Source organism: Miniopterus natalensis, chromosome 1 (genome assembly GCF_054644295.1).
Source record: "Miniopterus natalensis isolate mMinNat1 chromosome 1, mMinNat1.hap1, whole genome shotgun sequence".
Taxonomy (NCBI): Eukaryota; Metazoa; Chordata; class Mammalia; order Chiroptera; family Miniopteridae; genus Miniopterus; species Miniopterus natalensis.
Genome location: NC_142081.1, coordinates 33,909,508 through 33,921,391, shown reverse-complemented (window position 1 = coordinate 33,921,391; position 11,884 = coordinate 33,909,508). Strand labels below are relative to the sequence as shown.

Genomic DNA, 11,884 nt, shown 5'->3' with positions numbered 1-11,884 from the left:
CGGGCGACACGTCCCACCTGCCAATGGACCAGGGCGATCGCTGCCTTCCTCTCCGCAACGAGCGAGCTTAGAAGCAGGGACTCCGGCCAACCTTTCCTTCCCGCTGCAGCTTCTAGGTATTTACCCCTGGCTTAAAGAATGCCCACCAGCGGGCAGACACACGGCTTCACAATGTTTGCCACACACGTTTATTTGCGTCGGTTTTTCATTTTTCTCTCCGTTTAAGCTAGGGTTCCCTGAAGGAGAATTCAGGGAGAAACTCTGGAGACGGAAGACAGAAAGGTTTCGTTCTGATTTCTGGAGAGGAATCTGGGGCGGGCAGGGTGAAATCCAGGACCACTTGCTTAAGGTTACCAAAAAAAAAAAAAAATCCTCCAGTGCGGAGGGCCAGGTGGTGCTTCGGCGGGAGGGCTCTGTAAGACGAAACCAGCTTTGGGGGAAGGAGAGAGACGGAGAGAGACGGAGAGAGGGCTAATGAATGGACGAAGTTCCGCTGAGCCTCCAACTCCTGAGCTCCCACCCTCCTCCCAGCTGCGGAACGTTATCTCGGGAGGAAAGCCCGGGAATCCCGTCAGCAGGACGGGGGGTTTACGAGAGCGCGCGGGGGCCGACGCGGCGGGCGCCTGTCCCTTTAAGGGGCCGGTCTCCGGGCAGCGCCGTCCCAGACGCCCGGACGTGCCGGGGCCGCCCCGCCCCGTGCCGGGCGGCGCGACGGCACCTGAGCAACTGCGGCGGCGGCGGCGCCTCGGAGCGGGCGGCTGGGGCTGTAGTGCCGGTGCCGGCGCGTCTTCCCCGTCTCCTTTCCCCCGCCGAGCAGGGTAAGGGCGAGCAGGCCGCGTCCAGTCCGGGCGCTGGCCCCTGGAATCGCGGGGCGAGGGCGGCGCCGGCCGCGGGGCCCCAGGGCGTGCGGGAGGGCCGCACCGGTTGGGGGGCGCGGCCGCGGGGCCCGAACCTCGCCCGCTGCAGCCGCCCGCCGGGTAGGCCTCGGGCACCCGGTCCCCGACGCCGGGCTCCTGTCCGGGCCGGGACTTCGCGGCGGGCGGGCTCCAAGGGTCGCTCGGCCTCACGGGACAGCTCAGGGCCCGATCCCAGCTCTGTCGCGGCGCCTCCGAGCGCGGCGGAGGACTCCCGCGGGGACGTCTCTCGAGGGCGAGGTCGGCGGGAGAGGGCCCTGGGGTGACCGAGGCGCCTATTTTTAGCTGGGCCTGAGGGCCCCCGGGAGGGAAGGCGGATTACCGCCTCCAGGGCCGGTGGACGGACGGAGCGCGTCTCCCGCGGCGTCCCTGGGCCGGAGCTGGGCCACGCTTACGCCATGCTGGAATTTCAGTCCTCGCCGCTCCCTCCGGATACTTAGCGAACTGGCCCTCGCCCCTTCTCAGTGCCCCCTCCCACCGCCCTGTGCGTGTCCCCGGGTCCTGGTGGGGGGCGGTTGGAGATGGGAAAGCTAGGTGAGGGCAGAGTTTGGAAAAATCTGTGGACCGCCCTCGAGACGGGGGAAGTTATCCCTTCCTCTCCCGGAGGGGTGTGTCTTCCTTACTGATTCCCCCTCCCCCTTCAGTTTCCAACAATGAGATTTTTGGCTTTGGAGACCTCGGCGGAAAACCAAGCTGGCAGCCTAGAAAAGTCTTTCGGTAATCAGATACCTGGTGTGGGCTCTGCAGCCCCGCACGTCGGTCGTGAAGGAGCATGTGTGCGCCAGAGACCGTCAGCCCCAGACGCGGGGAGCGGCATCCTAACCTCGTCCGGCGGCACTTTGATTAGGTTAAAGACTGGGCTGTTTAATCTTAGCCATTCCTTCTGGGAGGAAGGAGTCTAAATTCGTAGTTGGGCCTCTTCCAGTAAAGGATTCCTTAGCAGGTATCTGAATAAGTCCTGCTTTAAAAGCTACAGTTGACGTTAACTCTTTAAAGCTGTGGGTTTTTTTTAAAAGATGCTTTGAAAAATGTGCACACTCGTAGTCTGCTAAAGATACCCACTCTGGGATGAACTAAACACTCTGAATTGCGTAGGAATCGACTTAGAGAGTTTGAGTTCTTGCTAATTAGATTGCACTTGTTCTCCATACCTCACCTAGCGGGCACTTGGCAACACTGTCTCCAGTTTGCCTAAAGCAGTTGCTGATGTGACTGGAATGATCCTCTCAAGAATGACACTGGAGCACTCTTCAGTTTATCTGTATTTTGGGTGTACAAGCCTTGCTATAGATTTTCATATTGTGTTCTCTGACAAAAAAGGCTCCCCTTACCCTCTTTAGTTAAAGGATTTAGCAGGGAATAGCTGGGCTTATTGTTTGCAAATTCTAAGAAAAATTCATTACCCCCTCCCTCAACGTTAAATTAGAAATGTCTCTAATTTTGCAGCATCCACAGTTATAACAGTACTCTTATCAGGTGAGAGCTTAGAGAATGAGGTGTTCTATTTACTTTACCTTTCTGAGACTCATTCTGAAGCTTAAACTATAACAAAGCCTAATGAAAATTTTTCTTAAATGTTTATGAAGCACTTTGAAATTATAAAGGATATTGAATATTATTTAACCTTGATGACTCAGGGTCAGCATTATGAAGAACCATTAATACATGATTTTGGTTCCAATTTAATTTTTTCTATATTCTCCTTTAATATCAGTAGTCTCTTTTGCTTGGTGTGTTTTCAAGTTGGGTCTTTCACCCCAAACTTCCTTCTAGTTTATAGGCTTTAATCTGCTTTTAGTAGGGAGAACATTTTCATAATTCAATGGTAAATAGCAGTCTGTGGCTTTTCTAAAGGACTTAAGTGAAGGGTGTTTTTTTTTTTTTTTTTTGAGGCTTCTAAAGGATCTGTGTTTTAGGATTGTTACTATCATTAAGTTCTTAACTTGAATTTTACTTGAAATATATCGAAGACGTATTTTTAATTGCATGCGTATTATAATTTTTTTATAGCAAAGAAAGTTTTAATCTAAAAGATTTCACAATGCTTTGTAAAAAATTTAAATTTTAATAAAAATTAAACTTGATGGCTTCAGGAAGGCTTGGGTTTCCTAGGAATCTGACCTAATACATTACAAGGTAATGTAGCAAGACCATGCTTTACTAGAACATTGAAATTATTTGAAGATAACATTTTATAAACTGCTTGTTCTGTGAACTGTTTGTTTTTAGTTATTTTGAAAGTAAATCCTTCAAAAGTTATATGTAGAGGCTAGGAGCAAGTAACTGTTTCTTTAGAAATGACATTGATGATCATCCTTTTGCATAAATAGAGTTGAGCTTCATTGCATCTTTTTAGTTTTGTGAACATGACTTAGGGTGTTCTGATCCTAAAAATGTAGTTTATGTGAAATTCACATGATAATGTTGGGTTAGATAAGAATATAAGCTGTTTTTTTTCTGTAAACAGAAAATTAAACAAAGGGATTCTTGAAGAACCTTAAGTGCAGTGAACTAAGGAGTTTAATTAGTTTTCTGTATCTGAGCTCTAGAAAAAGAAAAGTAATGACAATTTATAACTGTTTGCGTTGGAGGGGGCACTGGGAAGGGTTTTGAATTGGTATTTAAATGTTTTTTTGATCTTTGAGAGAGATGATAGTGTGAACCATTTAGTTGTTTTTTTAAAAATGGTATAGCCTTTTAATTGGTTTTATGTTAAAAAGATAAGATAGGCAAAATATACTTTTAGTACTAAGAATACTTTTAGTAGAGACTCCAACAGGAAATATAGTATTCCTAGGAGATGTGTAAGAAATGTTCAACTCTTTTTTTAAGGATATAATTTAGTATTTTACATGTCACCATAACTACTATGGGCTGATTAGGAACTTTTAACCTTAACTTAAATCTGGTCTCAGCAAAGTGATTTGTACACTCCCTTCTTTTCAGGGCATTGCTCTTTGGGTTTCTCGTCTTACTAATTGCGTTGCTCACACTGCCTTTATGATTCGTCCTCTGTTCTTGAGGTTGAAATGTTTAGTCCTTGGTTCACTTTTTTTTATACTTCCCTGGTGATCACATCCAATGTCATGGCTTTAAATACCTATATGCTGATGGTGGTTGTATTTATATCTCCAGTCCAAAATTCCCTCTGCATTCCAGACAACCTATTCCACATTTCATTTCCACTTGGATATTAAGTACACTAAACCCTTGGTTTTATGGACCTCAATGTAATGGACTTTGGATTTAATGGACAAAATTTCTTGCCCGTACATTGTGAAAATTAATACCATGTTAATTTAAAAATGCTTTCAACCAAGATTTGCTCATAATTAACTTTTTGTTGTTGTTTTTAATTCACTGTTATTTTAAACAAATTTTAGCGAATTAGGCCAGATCTACAACTATAGTCCACATATTTAAATCCAGAGTTACTGCTTGTAAACAATGTTTGGAGAATGATTAGCATGTGATCACAACATACCTCTAGTGCGCTAATTGGTTCCGTTGTAGCCTGGTGTGACTTTCTGCAGCAATTTTAATGCTTGCCTACTGAAGTTCCAAAATGTGCTAAGCCGCTCCCCAGACTTGTGCATTTGTTTACTCTTGGTGACTGGTGAATGCACCCATTTACTAGACCTATTCAGTATAAATTTAAAATTCAGTAATACATACAGAAAACTTTTCTGTGAAATTAAACTTTCATGTATACTTAATTTTAATTACACAAGCGTGTCTCATAAGTAAAAACAGGTAAACTAAACTAATTTGTCAATTTTTTAGCGTACGATTTCGGAAAACCTACTTTATTATATAACGGACTTTCCGCTTTAACTGACACCTCCTCGCCTGAATTAGTCCGTTATATCGAGGTTTTGCTATAGTCAACTCAACAACTAAACTTCCATTTTCCTTTTTAAACCTGCCTCAGGTGCAGTCTGATTTATCTCATTTGATGGCTGCTCCAGCCAACATTCAGGCAAAAAACCTGTTGGAGCTATCCCTGACTTATCTCTTTCACACTTGGCATTCTTGTCTCTGTCTCATCTTGAAAATATATTCAAATTAAATCACTTCTTACCTTCTCCATGGCTCACTAGTCTGGTCCAAGGCATTCTTATCTCTTGCCTAGATTTCTGCAGTTGGTCTCCTAACTGGTCTCTCTGCTTCTACCTACCCTAGCTCGCTACAGTCTTTTTCAACACAGTAACCAGATCATATCACTTCTCTCTTCAAAACCCTGCAGGGACTTTCTATATGCAGAGTAAAAGCTGAAGTCCTTATGGCCTGCAAGGCTTCCCAGAAGTTGGGCACTACTACTTTCCCCATCACCCCTTTCCTCTCTTTAATTTAGCTGCTACTCTGCCCCCTGCTTATTTCCCTCCAGCCCCACTGGTTATCTTAGGGCCTTTACACTGGCTGCTGCCCCTCCTTGGACTACTTTTTCCCTAAGATATTTGCATGGCTGACTCTCATGTCTCCTTCAAATCTTTGCTTTACAAATGTTTTTTCAAAAGGTCTATCTTACTTTACTATTTTATTTAAAGCTGCATTCCCCTACGTGTGATCTCTGTCTTGCTCTATTTTCTTCATAGTACTTGTCACCTTCCAACAAACTATATTCTATTTGATTGTGTTTATTGTTTCTTCTTTCTGCCCCCAAGCACACACCAATACATAATGTAACCTCTGTGAGGGCTGGACTTTTTGTCTGTTTTGTTTAGTGAGGATTTAGGGCAGTGCTTGGCACATAGCATGTGCTCAGTAAAGATTTATTAATGACTGCCCGGCCAGGCGTGGCTCAGTGGTTAAGCATCAACCTAGGATCCAGGAGATTGGGGTTCGATTGCCAGTCAGGGCACATGCCCGGGTTGCAGGCTAGGCAGCCGATCAATGACTCTCTCATCATTGATGTTTCTCTCTCTCTCTCTCCCCCTCCTTTCCTCTCTCTGAAATCAATAAAGATATCTTTAAAAATAAAAAATAAAAGATTTATTAATGACAAATGAAATCTTTATCCTGCAGTTCCTTATGTTGATGGATACCCCATTCTTGGACACATGTAGTTTTCATTTGCTCCTTTCCTAGAAACAGAGAGCAGGAGAAAAGTGGCGCTGGAGCTTTTAGGGACCCATTGGTGGATGGAGTGATGTTAGAGTGTGATGGAAACCTTTTTACCAGCCCCATGTGATTAGGACCATTGGTTAGATAATTCAAAAAATTGGTTAAAGCAAGAACTGAAAGTATCTGTATGCTTTGTTTTATTTTAACTTAAAACATTTACTTTTATTTGCCTGTCTTGTTATTTGGATCAATCTCTTGTCTTTGAGTAGAAGGTTCTTCTGATATTTTTTCTATAAATCATACCCTAAAAGCATTGTTGATGATTTCTACTATTGGTTTCTTTAAAGGGGAATGAAAATGGAGGCACTAGAAACTTTCCAAGTTCGAAGTCATTCTAGATTTTCCCACTCCTTTATCAAGGCCTACCAATGGATTTAACTTGGTTTTCATAGCAATAGCAGCTTTTGTCTTTATAGTCTCATATTTAATGGATTTATAGAAATAAATGAGTACACAGGAGAGTAGACTGCTATCCAGAATCTTTAGCTTTCTGTAAACACCAGTCCTTGTATTTTTACCAAGGGGAGAAATGTCGTCTAATTCAGGAGAGCTCCTTTAAAGTGGCTTCCACATTGCATAGGCTTTATAAGGGGCTATAAGATCCTAGCTGCCTGTCGTTACTAGAGGAGAGTGTTATTTATCTGTGTTTCTTTATTTTTACTCTGAGTAACATCTACAGTTAGTTATCAGAACTTAATGATTTTCATATACATTGTCTATCAAGAGACCTGATGTTCTGCTACATGCTCACTGGAAAATGTGGGACAGTTATTATTTATTCTTGCACACGAGTCATTTAAGTTGTCAAGGAAACAGTCTGATTTGGTATAATAAGCTGGAAGTCATTAGTTAGGAGACCTAAGGTCTTAAACCTTATTAATGCTACTAAGATTTTTTTTTTAATATGTTTTTATTGATTTTAGAGACAGAGGAAGGGAAAGGGATAGAGAGAGACAAACGTCGATGAGATGAGAGAGAAACTTTGATCGGCTATCTCCTGTGCGCCTCCTACTGGGGATCAAGCTAAAAACTGGTGCATGTGCCCTGACCGGGAATCGAACCAGTGACCTCTTGGTTCATGGGTTGATGTTCAACTACTGAGCAACACCAGCCAGGCTAACTTTAAGATTTTTATGCAAGTTTTTTAATGCTCAGTTCTTTAATTATAGAATGAAAAGATACAGTGTAAAGAGCATAGGTGCTAAGGAGTCTGCTTGGGTTTGAATTGGGCTTTGCTAGTTATTACCATTTAATGTATGAGTGAACTTACCTTTCTTACTTAACGGGCCTGAGGCTCATTTGCCTTGCTTATATTATCTTAGTAGTTGCTACATAAGTGATGGCTAACATTAGCGTGTATATTTGCTATAAGACTCTGTAAATACTTTATGTATTGTATCATATTTATTTCTCTCAACCGTATGATATAGGTACTATTTGATAGAAACTAGGGAGGCAGGTTAAATAATTTGTTCAAGGGCCTAGAATAAATAAGAGAAAGAACCTGAATTTGAACTGAGATACTGTCTCTAAAGCTCATTCTCACCTACTGAGCTATTCTGTAAGAATGTTTTCTGAAAAAAAATAAGAGAAGGTATTGTCCATGTGCAATTATCTGATGTTAGGGGCTAGAAAGCTACATTAAGGCTATAAACATTTTCCCCCCAGAGTTAGAGGATTCATTTTTAAAGTTAGTGACTTAAATTTGAAGACTTGAAATTTTCCAAATGGACAAAATAGTAAAAGCTGCTTAAAACCAAATGTAATAAAATATTTTATATAGAAAGCAATAAGTAGACTATGATGCTTTTATTTTTTTTATTTTTAAAATATATCTTGATTGATTTCAGAGAGAGGAAGGGAGAAGGAGAGGGAAAGAGAGAGAAACATCAATGATGAGAGAATTGTCATGATGGGCTGCCTCCTGCTTGTCCCCGACTGGGCATCGAGCCCACAACCTGGGCATGTGCCCTCACCAGGAATCAAACTGCCATCGCCTGGATCCTAGGTTGATGCTCAGCCGCTGAGCCACGCCTGACTGGGCGGCTATGATGCTTTTAGTTTCCAAGAATTTTTTTCAGTCTCTATTCTCATGTATATGTATTATTAGTTACTGTCTTGTGATCTTATAGGCATTGCTCAATGGTTAACTCAGAAAGGCCAACCAGATCACCCTACCTAAAATGCATATTCTCTCTATTCTTAGTCCTAGCTTTATCTTTCTTCACTGCACTGTGAATCACTACCTAACATTATTATAATATATGCCTATTTATTAGTATGCTTGGTATCTGTCTCACCTATAAGAATGTAAGCACTATAAGGCAGGAATTTTGTTCACCCCTGTGAACTGTAATTCTGGCACTTAGTGCTGAATTTGATGAGTGAATACATTGCCTGATATTTGAAAATGGGACTCGTTGAGCCTTCCGCTTTACTTATTTGTGCCCTCCTCCTCCATGAGCATGTCTAGTTGTTTTATATGGAATGACACATAAAGCGAGATTTCAAGAATAAGTGTTTCAACCCTGTCGGGTGTTGCTCAGTGGTTAGAGCCTCAGCCCTCACACTGAAAGGTCGTGGATTCGATTACCAGTTAAGGGCACATACCTGGGTTGCAGGTTTGATTCCCCTGCCCTGATTGGGGTGCATGCGGGAGCCAGCCAGTCCATGTCTCTCTCTCACATTGATCAATGTCCCCTCCCTCCCTCCCTCCCTCCCTCCCTCCCTCCCCTCCTTCCTTTCCACTGTCTTTAAAAAATCAGTGAAAAACTATCCTCTGGTGAAGATTAGCAGAAGCAAAAAAAAGAATAAGTGTTTCAGGTTTCCTCTTGAAAGTGGAATGGAAACAAAATTTAATACATGAATTTCAGCAAAAATACTTCTGTGCTTAGTACCAGTTAATCTTGTTGATCAGTAATGTAAGTGTTCTGAGTGATTGCATGTGTTTAGATCTAGTTATCTTTGAAATAAATTTGAACAAGCCAAGATTTACATTGCAAGCTCCCCAGTGTCCTGAATGCTATGTTGCTTAACATTTAGGATGTTTCTTTCCATTGTTAATATGCACACACAGGTTGAATTCATTTATGTGCTTATGACCTGTACTTGCTTAGTTTATTGGGAAGTCATGTTATTTGAAATGTTCTCCATAATCATTTTACATAGTTTTCATAATCTGGATGTCAGAGGTTGGCCGAATATCATGATTTCTGTGAATTGATTTCTCAAGCTTGTCATATCATTTTGCACTCTCATTTCTGGATACATTTTCAGGTATTGGTGGTATATTTGTCTTTGTAGTTGGTACACTATTGCTGATGAATGGGAATAATTTCTTAAATGGCTTCCACTTTGACTTAGATGTTAATTTAATTTTAAGTTTAAATTGGATCCTTTTTAAAAGTGGCTTATTTATTTTGCTCCCTATTTTTTTGTGACAGGGCTTCTAAAATAGTTTAATTTGAAGGAAGTATTTCTGAGCTTGAAATTAAGTATAAGCCATGCAATTACCTTGTCTGATCATTCTCCAGGTAATTGATTAAAATGTTAGTAAGGACAGGTGAAGAGCAGAGTCCTTTGATTATTGATTAAGATACTTTCTAAACCATTAATTGGCAACTTTAGGATGTGATCATTTAATCTTACAAATATTCCCCGATTTCTACTACTATTCAGCCATGTTTAGTACTTACTTGTCCTGTCTGCAAGAATAGCTTGTCTGCTTTATCAAGTGTTCTGCCCAAATCAGACATTCTAAAATGTGTATTGGGTTTTCTTGACTTAGTAAGCCCTTTATTAAAAATAAAACAAAAAAGAGTGGCATTGGAATGATTTGTGTATAGTAAATGACTTTTGATGCTCCTAAGGTTTTTAGTTAGTGACATTGTCTGGATTTACACACAATGAATTCACCAATTTTGATTTGATTATTTTCTGCTATTTTTAGTACATGACGGCTTTTTTTTTTTTTTGGTTTGTTTAAGCTCTTTAGGCATCTTTTAATAGTGGGGAAAGCAGAGGCCTTTCATGGATCTTGAAATGTAGGATCATGGCAGCTGGGTGCTGTCTGTTGAAGGCAGGATCTTTCTTTGCATGGCTCTTGAGATTGTGTAAACAGGGTTTCTAAGCAGTTTCCAAAGTAGTATGGCCATAGATAGGGACCTCTACTTGTGGCTATATTTTATTTTATTTTTTTCCAGCTTTATTGAGATATGATTGATATGTAACATTGTGTAAGTTTAAGGTGTACAATGTGATGATTTGATAAATGTATGTATATTGCAAAGTGATTACCACAATAAGGTTAGTTAACATTTATCACCTCATGTAGTTACTGTCTTTTTGTGGTAAGAATTTTAAGATTACTCTGCTAACAAATTTCAAGTATATAATACAATATTGTTAACTATAGTCACCATGCTGTATATTAGATCCTTAGAACTTATTAATCTTATAACTGGAAGTTTGTACTCTTTTACTACCTTTACCAATCCCCCCCCCCCACTCCTTCCTCCTGCAACCACCAATCTAGTATAAAGTAGATTGTATAAGAGGTAAAAATCTTTAGTGAATGTTTTTTAAACCATAGTTCTCAAAGTACAGTTTCAGAGAAAGGTATCCATATAAGATTGTGAATATAAAAGCAAATGCTACTTAATTTCAGTAAATGGGAATAGGAAAATTTCTTAGTTTTTAAATATTCTTTAACTTCACTGTGGGTTAATAATCAATTTATTAACAGAAGTAATGTTCCAGAAAAAGATGAAAATGAAAATATATAAGTAGTTTCTTTGCCTTATTTTATTTTTCACTTACAGTTTACAATCAGTATTATTTTGTGTTAGTTTCAGGTGTACATCAAGTGGCTAGACAATAATACATCTTACAAAGTGTTCCCCTGATACCTCAAGAACCCACTTTGCACCACACATAGCCACTACAACACTATTGACTATATTTCCTATGCTGCACCTCCTATCCCTGTGACTGTTTTGTAACTACCATTTTGTACTTTGCTCTATTTTAATTCTTTCACTTGTATGTACTTGCAGTTTGAATATGTGTAGGATTTTGCTATTTATTCACAATTTTACTGTTTGTGTGGACTTTGTATTTTTTCTCTCTCTGTCTTAAATAGTAGAAATAAGAATTTGATTATGGAATGACATTAAAATAAAGCTTGAAATGTAGACTGTAGAAGTGTAGAAATTGTAATGTAGTCAGCAGAATAGATTGCACAGTCTTAGAAAAAGTAATCTGGCTTTTACTATTTAATTGGTATACTTAACTATAAAGTGCTGTGCAGTTTTGTCCTAATTTTATATGGCTTTGTGTTTGGAAGCTCTGAACACTGTAATTGAGGGGCCAGAAGGAAAATTCTTTGCTAGCATTTTTTCCTCAGGCTTCCTGAAAAATTTATTAGGAAAAAGGTCAGCTCTAATCGCCAGTGAAAGAGTTTTATAATATATGGTCAATCATATTCTGATTGGGAGAAGTATTGCTCATTTACAAAAGCTATGTTCTGGATTATTAAAGGTCAGATAAAGTATTTTGTTTTTGTTTTTGTTTGCTAACATTAACAATTAGTTCTGTTACACATAGCTGACAGACTTTATTGCTTCTGAAAAGTGCATATTCCAGTGTTTCACTAGATTTGGAGTTCTATGTTAATGGTCATTGTTTCTATGGAGATTTTATTCCATTATCCTTTGGCTTCTGTTGCTGAGAAATATGTAAGTCTGATTTCATTCCTTTATAGGTAGTTTTTTCTGTTGCTTTTAAGAACTTTGCATCTTTTGAGTTGTACAGTTTTACTACACATATGTTTAGATATGTTTCTTTTC

General features: G+C 40.1%; 1 protein-coding gene across 5 annotated transcripts in view; it reads left to right on the top strand.

Moving 5' to 3' along the window:
• The first annotated feature begins 741 nt into the window (after window positions 1-741).
• The window catches only part of KTN1 (kinectin 1), a 96,144-nt gene continuing 85,001 nt past the window's right edge, over window positions 742-11,884 (top strand). For all 5 annotated transcript variants that reach the window (XM_087820287.1, XM_087820275.1, XM_087820281.1 and 2 more), the window contains exon 1: window positions 742-818. The gene's annotated coding sequence lies outside the window, so the exon portion shown is untranslated. The remainder of the gene's footprint in view (window positions 819-11,884) is intronic.